Source organism: Adiantum capillus-veneris, chromosome 8 (assembly GCF_014529385.1).
Source record: "Adiantum capillus-veneris isolate H3 chromosome 8, ASM1452938v2, whole genome shotgun sequence".
Lineage (NCBI taxonomy): Eukaryota > Viridiplantae > Streptophyta > Polypodiopsida > Polypodiales > Pteridaceae > Adiantum > Adiantum capillus-veneris.
Window position 1 is genome coordinate 37,647,979 of NC_140938.1, and position 10,323 is coordinate 37,658,301.

The window sequence follows — 10,323 nt, forward strand, 5'->3', positions numbered from 1 at the left end:
CTTGAAATGCAATCATTGTGCATTTCTCAAGACCACCAATATTAGTGGTGTATGTAGATAGTTTTTGCACTATAAGTTAGGGTTAACTTCCTTGTTCACCTAATTGATACTCAGGTAAGGTTAGGAATAGCTTAAAAGAGGGTAGAATTTGGATTAGTTACAAGCATAGGAAAGTGTGTAAAAACATTGTCTTTTCACGTTTTTGAGCAATAGGAAAGTGTGTAAAAACATTGTCTTTTCACGTTCTTGTGAGTACAATTTGGAAAGGGAAGCTCCAAGAGCATGCACAGTTGTTGTAGTAGGTAGTTCTCTATGCTCTTCACAAACTTGAGTAAACTAAAACACACTTACAAATCTCAAAAATTGCAAAAAAAGATATTTATACCTAAGGCTCCAAATTCCATAACCATCACACAGAGTGCTACAAGAACATAATTATAATTCATTAGTAGTAATGAGGGGTTACAAATAGAGATAATGCCAAAAAATTAGTTGTTGTCGATGAAATTATTGTCGTAAAAATATATCACAGCTTCTAATGGCTTTGGTTGCCCCCCCCCTTCACAATGTGATCTATTGTGGTGCTCAAACCTTGTCATGCTTTGTCTACCACTTGGCCTCCCTCAACCACTCTTGCATCTGCTTATACATCTTCTTAGATACAATGATTTCTCTTATTGGTGTCTTTTGATATAGTATGGTAAATGCTACAAATGAATCCTAAGGAAAGTTTCCATGTCATCTTTCGCATGCATAATCTTTGATTCCAAGCCTGAACGAATATGAGGAGTAATAGTGTGCCTCACAGATAACGTAATCAATGCATGAGCCTACACATCTCTAACATCCCAATGAGATTGCTCAGTCGTAGGCAAAACAACTCTAGCAACAACAACCCTGTCACAAAACCTGCAACATCATCAACGTCGCTTGTATCCATAGAACCATGATGTACATCAATGCCCTACACAACCACTTCAAACGCCCTTTGACACAAGTACATGTTGCCCCATGTAAGCCCACATTGGGTAACTGTCCCCATCCAATTTATCTCAACAACAAACATCTTGAACACATCTGTGTTGTTGTCAGCCATGGTGAATGCCTACACCTGATGTGAAAACTGCCCGAAACGAGGAGAGACGAAGCGGGACTAATGATTACTATATAGCACAACCCAAAGAAGATTGTAAGGGATCTATTATACCAAAAAAAGGCACTGACAAAAATTCTGCACAAACTGACAAAATTGCATGTGCAGTATTGCCTATAGTGGAAACGGAGACCAAAATGAGCGCAAATGTGAAGTCTGAGCAAACCAAGCTCTACGAGCTAGCCTGAAGTATTTGTCGACCTATTGATGCTCACCAAAGCTCACTAAACTTTGAGAAAGTGAGCAAGCGTGTGTTGGCGATGCTTTCGGCTGTATTAGAGCTTGGGCTCCCTCTATGAACCATCTACACATTTCCAATCTTTCTGTCTCAACTTCTGGGTGCAAATACGTAAACCATCGTTGCTCTAAGGTTTGGTTGTTTTTTAGCCTTGCCTCACATGCATGTAACATAGCGTTCAATGACTCCAATACCTTATCTGCAAAGATTGAACCACCTGATAAAGTTTTTGACACTTCTTGAGATGTGAAAGTTGAATTTACTTCCCCATCCCCTTCATTTACTTTGCTAGCCATATTTTTAGAGCGAGTGGCTCTACTAAAGGTCTCTTTTAAGTGGCTAAACATGCTTGACCCAGGCGTGGGCCCAAGGCATGCATGTCTTGACTCGTGCTCTCAAGGTTTGTGTAGGATTTCTCTACATATAAATCAAGACCGAGACCGAGACTGAGATTGAGGCCCACTCCTACCCTTTTGCACACTCAATTTTTCATCCTTTCCTTTTGCACACTCATTCTTTATAGCACAACTTACATGAGGATGTTTTTTCTTTTCAGTTTTTTAATAAAAAAGCAAACATGATTGAAAATACAAAAATTACAAAAATTGCAGAACATACAAAAAATGTAGAAATTATAAAAAATATAGAAATTGCACTAACAAAATAACTTTTCTCAGTTAAAACAATAAATCTATACTACTACAACAACGGATTTGGGCAAAAGAATAGTCAAAACTGAGAGATCTCGCTTGCATTCCACAAATTTGTGTAAGCAAATACAAAAAATGCACACCGCTCCTAGCTTGCTTTCCAAAAAATATAGAAGAAAATTGAAAAAGAAAGAGCAGCACAACTGCGTCTAGAGCTTAAAGCACAATGCTTCCCCGGACTTGGTGTGCATCGTGTCTGAGCCAGTGAGGCTGTAAACACACAACCTAGATGTAGGAAGGCTCATGGATGGTTATAAATGACCACATTAGGAAGAGAATGGGGTCTAAGAGGGCCTCTTTATTTGGCAGTTTAAGGGAGTTAAAGCTCTAGTATGAAGAAAGAAATCAAATGACAACTTTTGAATTCAAACGGGCAAAATGGCTAGTTTATTTGAATTCAAATTTTCCCCCAAAATGAAATTTAAAATCTAACGAGCAAAACCATATCATGTAGCATATCTATGGAAAGAACTCATTGTGTAGATTACAAATCTATATTCTCCGCTCAAATAAGATATCTTATGTAGGAGTTATGGAAGGCCAAAAATCATAAAGTTATCATCACCCCCCCTTTTTTTAGGGGGGGGGGGGGGGGGGGGGGGGGGGGGGGGGCATCCTTTGATCACTCTTACACACCCAGCATTCTTGCACACATAGCATGCATCTATTTGTCAAAAATATTAATCACCTCCATATTCTCATGGCAAATAAAGGGGCCCTCCTAGACCCCATCCTCTTCCTAATGACTTATTTATGCGGGTGATGTCAATTCTGACAGTTCCCTTGTGCAGACTTTTCTTGATGCTTTGCCAGATTCTTACCAAATTTTTGCTAGTACTTGGAGATTTATGACCCAAGGAAATCCTGAAATTGTCAACTTTGATGCATTATGCACATTGTTATTGCAAGAGTCACTTTCCAAAAAAAATAGGGCTAAATAGCATGCAGTCAGTTGAACAGGCCTTTATTGATGCTCAAAGAAAAAGTGGTAACAGCAATGCAGCCACTTCTCATGGTTTTTCTACGAGTGAAAAGGCACCTGTTTCTAATGCTTCTGTTGGCAACACTTCAATTGGAAATTCTTGTGAAAAGGGAAAAAAGAAGATACATTGTCATTATTGCAAATCTAATGATCATTGATCAAGCAGTGTCTGAGATTGAAGGCAAAGAGGCTAAGACCAAAGAGGTTGGCTCCACTACAAGTGCAGCAATTGTTGAATCTTTTGTGAAAGGATATTGTGATGCTGAGGTAGATGTAGAGTGGGATTTTAGTGCAGAGTGCACTTATGATGCTTCTATCCATGATGCATGTATGTCAGTTGTTGCGGGTGATCATGTGTGCTACTTTGATAGTGGTGCTACAAAGCACATTACCTCTCATCGTGACTTGTTTACCTCTCTCTCGTGGATGTCCCTACAGAGGGATACAATCACTTGTGCAAACAATTCCTCTTATCCGGTCTCAAGGGAGTTGGAAAGATTGTGTTGACTACTACAAATGGCACTTGTTTCACACTTATTGATGCACTTTATGTACCTAGGATCAAAATGAACCTTTTTTTTGTATCTACACTTGCTAGACTTGGCCTTGTTGTCAAATTTGTAGATGATGGATATACAGTTCATGATCTCAATTTTGGTGATGAAACTGTTGCATCTTGTATTTTATGCCATGGGCTGTATAAGCTCAAGATAAGCTCACTTTTTATGACAAGTGTGGGTAGAATTTTGCAAATGCAGTTGTGGATTCGAAGGAACTTTCAGATGAAAAACTTTGGTATGCATGTTTTGAACATCTGAATTTTGTCAGTTTGCTGCATTTGTAGAAATCTAATATGGTTTCTTCTTTTCCACCGCTTGAAGCACCCTGTAAAGCATGTTTATGAAGGTTTTATTTTGGGTAAGATACAAGGTTCGAAGTTTCCAAAGGATAGTTCAATTAGGGCTACATGCAGGTTGTAGCTTGTGCATAGTGATGTTTGTGGGCCCATTCAAACTCCATCCTTGGGAACTGATTACCTTTACTTCATGACTTTCATTGATGATTACTCTAGGCATGCATGGGTGTATCCGCTTAAAGAAAATTCTGAAGTGTGCACAGCAAAAAGGCATAGATTTTGAAAAGACTTTTGCTCCCACTTGTTGTATGACTATTATGAATTTTCTATGTGCATTGGTAGCTTATTTTGGATGGGACGTACATCAATCAGATATTGTTACATCTTTCTTAAATGGTGACATATTTGAGGAAGTTCATGTAACATAGGCTCGTGGTTTTGTCAAGAAAGGACAAGAAAATAAAGTGTGCAAATGTAAGAAAGCTTTGTACAGGTTGATACAATCTCCTCGTTCTTGGTATGAGAAAGTTGACACTCATTTGGTCAAACGAGGCTTTTGTACTAGTCCAACAGAAAGCACATTGTATGTAAAGTGTGAGGGTGATGTACTTCTCATTGTTGTTCTATATGTGGATGATTTTTTTATCACTAGTTTGAATGAGGCACATATTATTGAATTTAAGGCTGATTTGAATGCTACTTTCATGATGAAAGATTGAGGGTTCTTGCATCATTACTTGGGAATACAGTTTAAGCACTGTAATGGTGGTATTACCTTGTGTCAAACAAGTTACATAGATACATTGCTATGTAAGTTTGGACTTGATAATTGCAAACATATTTCCATTTCCATGGAAACAAGTTTGAAATTGCGTCTTCATAATGTTGGTGATCCTACCGATGCCACTTTTTACCAAACTGTTGTTGGATGCCTTATTTGTATATGCAACGTGAGGCTGGATATTCAACTTGCAGTCTCATAGGTCAACAAAATTATGAATAGCCTAGGGTCTAAGCCCTGGCAAGCTGTCAAGTGGATATTTTCATCTTGGGTTGTTTTATCCCAAGGGGAGATCATTTCTGCCATATTTACATGCTTTTTGGGACTCATATTGGGCTGTTGTTATGGCAAGTGAGTGTCCATGAGTGGTTTTTTTGTCATGCTTGGTAGTTCATGCATATCATGGTTGAGCAAGAAGCAAACTACTATGGACACTTCCAGTTGTGAGGCTAAGTACATGGCAGTCTTCACAGCTACGGTTGACTGTGTATGGCTCAGACGCCTTATGGCTGATTTGGATGTTGGAGAGGACACTGCCACATCATCTACATTGACAATCAGAGTGCATTGGCAATTGCAAGAAACCCAATTTTTTCATGCTCGCACAAAGCACATTGAGATGTATTAACACTATGTCAAGGACAGACTCTCAGCAGGAGAGATCAACTTGGCTTATGTGCCAACACAGGACAACCTCGGAGATGTTTTCACATAGGCATTATCTTGTGAGAAGTTCAAGCTTTCTGCAAAGCTTGGGGCTTACTCCCCTTTGTGGACTGATCATGTCCTTGGGGCATGGATATTCCCTATGGGCATGGATATTCCCTATACTCTATGTGTCAACTCTCATTCATCGCATCACTTTTAGGGGGGACTTGTTACCATATACCTCTGGTAGTGATGTGTGTTAACACACTTAGTATTTTCGAGGCATTTTTTCCTTCACTAGGAGGTTTTTCCCCCGTGAATTTTATATACACCCATCACTCTAGGGCTATCTTATCTCTCCATTGCACACTAAGTAATACTCTTTGTTGTGTGCCTTGAGCTTCCTTCATCTTCTCTAAGTTGTGTGTGTTTCCCTGCAACCCTATTTCCAACAAAGATTGGGGCTATGACCATCTCTACTTAAGGCACAAGGGTGTAACAATCAGGTTCAGTATCAAAGACCATAGTCACCCATAGTTACAAAGATGTTAATCAAGCCCCGTTAGAAGACTTTGATGTAACTATGGTTTTTGACAGACAACTACCTGCATGGCTGACAAACCAAACACATATCTGGATGTGCGGAGCATCTGAATGTGGAAGCCTAAGAAAGGAATATTGTATCCTAGAGAGGTCAGTAGTGGATAAGAGCTATATTTCAGAGCCATTTCTTGAGGACTTGTTTGAAGTCTTTGGATGGGACCAAATACTAGCTACTCTAGATGTGTGCATGAACGAGCTATTACCCACAAAATTTTGTGACAAGGAAGGTTTTGATATAATTCCATTCTAGATAGTGAGAGCTATCTTGGAGCCAAAAATAGAAACTAAGATAATAAAATTTTCACAGACGATTGATTGCAAATGAATAGTGAATGAGGTTTCCATTTGAGATGTTAGATGAGTTGTAGTTCAGCAGCCTATGAGAGAACTCAAGGAGCCATGTAAATCTTATGAGATGGCATAAGAATGCTAAGAGGATTGACCTAGTTGAACGAGGGGAAGAACTGAAGATGGATCATATAGCCACAAACCTCACTAAGGAGGAAGAGAAACTTTTAATAACGACTCTCAACAGTATAGAGATGTGCTTGCATGGTCTTATAAGGACCTTAAGGGAGTTGATCCTAGCATTTGCCAGCATATGATACCCCTTAAGAGTGATGCAAAACCCTGCAGGCAACGTCCCTATATTACAATGAAACATTCGCAAAGAGAATCAAGAGGAGATAGACAAGCTTAAAGAATCAGAGTTTTTCATGAGATCAAACACACAGATTGGGTGTCGTCAATTGTGGTAATTTCAAAAAAGAATGATAAACTACGAGTGTGTATAAATCTCAAGCAGGTAAATGCTGCCACCATAAGAGATAATTATCCCTTACCTATCACAGATCATGGGATTGAGAGAGTTGCGAGCAAGGAAGATTACAGCTTTTTTGATGGCTTTTTGGGCTATAATCAACTCACAATAAATCTAGAGGATCAACACAAAACAGTCTTTGCAATAGAATGGGGCATATTCTCTTATTGAGTGATGCTATTTGGCTTGACCAATGCACACAAATTCACCTGCCACGTTTGAGAGGCTAATGAGTTACGGGTTCAAAGAATATCGAAGACAATTTTTAGAAATTTACATAAATGATTATGTGTACATTCTCTTTTAAGAAACGAACATGTTGAGCATCTAAAAATGATCTTTGAGAAGTGCAAGACTTAGTGTCTTCATGGTAAGACAAGAGAATATTGTAGGGCAAATCATGTCCAAAAATGGAATTTCCATAGATCTAGAGAATATACAAGTCAATGTTTCTCTTCCAAGACCCACAAAAGTTTGAGAGGTACAAGCCTTTATGGACCAATGTGGTTACTACAAAAGGTTTATCTATATATCCCTAGTCATTGCAAAACCTCTCTAACTCTCATCACAAAGTTTAAGTGGAATGAAGAGTGTGAAAAATTGTTTCAACAATTGAAGCAGAGATTGATTTTTGCTCCAATTCTGAAAGCTCTTGATTGAGAGACGATATTTCATGTCCACGTTGATGCATTGCATACGCAATAAGATGCATCCTAGCCCATCCTTTGAGAGAACAATATGGATTTTCTCAGTTGTTACTCCAGTGGACAACTTAATAGTGCTGAAAGAAAACCTACAACCACGGAAAGGAAGGATTGGGAATGGTCTATGACATCAAGAATGTTAGACACTACCTTGTATTCTTTGTGGGTCATCAAGCACTATTGTATCTGGTGAACAAATTATGCAATATAGGATGAATTGTTTATTTGTTTATTATATTTCTTGAGTTTGATTTCACCGATAGTCAAAAGGGGAACTACGCATCAGAGGGCGGATCATTTGTCTCCACTGACTCATGTTGAAGCACCTCATGGAGTTGGCGATGATTTGCTTGATGAAGTACATTACGAAAACCTTTTATCTACAAGATTTCTATTATTGTAGCATACCTTTTGCTAGTCTTAAAGGTAACCTCTTTGTAGCTAAAAATATGAAAAATTTTGGACAGCATCTACACGAACTATGGTATATATTTTAAAACAAAATGACTTTTGGACATGCTTTGTGTGTGGAATATTTTCTTTAAGACTTGAATTACATTGTTTGCAAAATCTACCCAACAAGGCACACTCTTGCCTATTCATTGCCAATGTGGAACCTAGATTCTCTCTAAATGGAGTCATCTATGCTTGAATCTTGAAGGCATGTGGTAACATGTAAAATGCATACAAATATTGACATGGGCTAACAAGTTCACAAAGATACATGGCTTATTGTTTATTGCATTGAAGCACTCTCTCTCTCTCTCTCTCTCTCTCCTCTCTCTCTCTCTCTCTCTCCCCCCCCCCCCCCCACCACCAATCTTATCCTTTTTCTTTTTTGCTACCGTTTAGGTGGAACCATTGTCAGGGGTGGACAAGTCTCACTCGTACACGTCAATAATTACGGAATTTTTAAGCACCATAGGGAGCACCCATGAGAGGGAATTTTTTTGACACCATAAGAGAAACCCATAAAGACCTGAAAGATTACTTTGATGAGCACTAAAAGGAAGTTTTAGCATGTATTGAACTAAAGACCTACTATTCAAGAGGAAATTGGGAGAAATAGTCTAACTTGGGGGGGGGGGGGGGGGGGGGGGGGGGGGGGGGGGGGAGGGATTGATATAACTAGTCTACCACACTTTGGTGACACAAAGGTTGTTTCAACTTCCTCTTCTTCTTCATGCACTTTCACACATGTACATTCATTAAAGATCATGGTTGCCAGTATTGAACTCAAGGCCTATTATTACAATGGGGATGTGTGTATTAGGATTTCATCCATCAATAGGGGAGGGAGCTTGGATAGCTCTCCTACCACACTTTGGTAAAAGAGAGATTACTTAAACCATTAGAAATTCTGGAGGTCATTTGGAGGGTCTTTAAAGAAAAAACAATTTTTACTCTTCTCTTTCTAGAAAATAGGTGGGGTAAAAGAAAAGGGGCCCCAATGCAATCCTTTAAAAAGAGTACTTATAAGTAGATTCTTTCCACAATGCCATAATGGCCATGATGATTGAGGAATTCTTCTTTTCAGGTACAGTGGATGCAACTAATCTTCTTGGAGGGAGATTCAAGGACTTTATAACTTTCTTCTCTTTGCAACATCTCCATAGCATTGTTCTTAGGAATCATTTCTTTCTCATCCACACACACAAACCTCCTTGCTTGAGGGGTGCAAGCACCTTTAAGAAACTATTCATATAATGTGAGTTAAAAGGGTACTAAAAAAATGCCTTTACTTACATGATTAAGGTAATAAAACGACCCCTTATTCTTCAAAAAGTTATATGTTTTTATCTAAAATCAATTAAAAACCCCTCTTGTTAATATAATCCTGTTAAAAAATTAAACTTTTGGAAATTAAAATACCCATTCATTTGTATTCACTTAAAATAAACTGTTTAATTTCTTCCTTTGTAGACATGCCATCTATCGAGACAAAGGAAAAATTGATCTCCCAAAGTCAATGTAGAAAAGCAGTTGAAGCCCTTGATAAGTAGCTATATTACAAAGAATATAATTCATGACCCAAATTTTAAGGTAGTTTAGTGAGATGTAGTGGACCGTTTTATTTCAAAGAACACAGTGTCTGCAAATGAAATATATAGCACACTTAACTCCCTTGGCATGAGCAAGAGAGGGTATTCAGCTATTCAATAGTTTATCCCCTCCATGTTTGTAAAGAATGTAATAAAGTATAAGCTATTACCAACAGTAGCAAGTCTCTGAAAAGAGAGACCAAGGAACAACTATAATGTATGATGGGTACACCAACATGCATCTATAAAAGGAGGCCCCTTTTACACATAATGGAGAAGCAAAAAGTGCAAGATAGAGAGACAATCTAGCAAGACAACCATTGAGAAATTCTAAGCTCTTTGTAAGTACTTCAAGTTTGAAGTATAAAGCTAGTGAGTGGTTGCTTTCTTATGGACGTACATAAGTTTAAAGTATAAAGCTAGTGAGTGGCTACTTTTTGGTGGACGTACATAAGTTTGAAGTATAAATCTCATGAGTGGCTGAATTTTGGTAAACTTGCTAAAACATTTGAACCATAGTAGAATGTGAACATAAACCAAATCTAGGTACAAATAATGACACATTTTCATTGGCATGATATAGCCTTGCTACATGTATAATAGGTACACAAAATTATAGCCCAAAAAGCTAAAGAAACCATCCATAATGTTTTTAAAATACTCATTACATTAACAAGTCTGACAAGATATCTATCTTCATGGACCTTGCTATGTTGCAAATTTGAATGATATAGTTCTACAATGTCACATTGAAGAGGCTGGTGAGGTGCTTCATTTTGTTTTGAA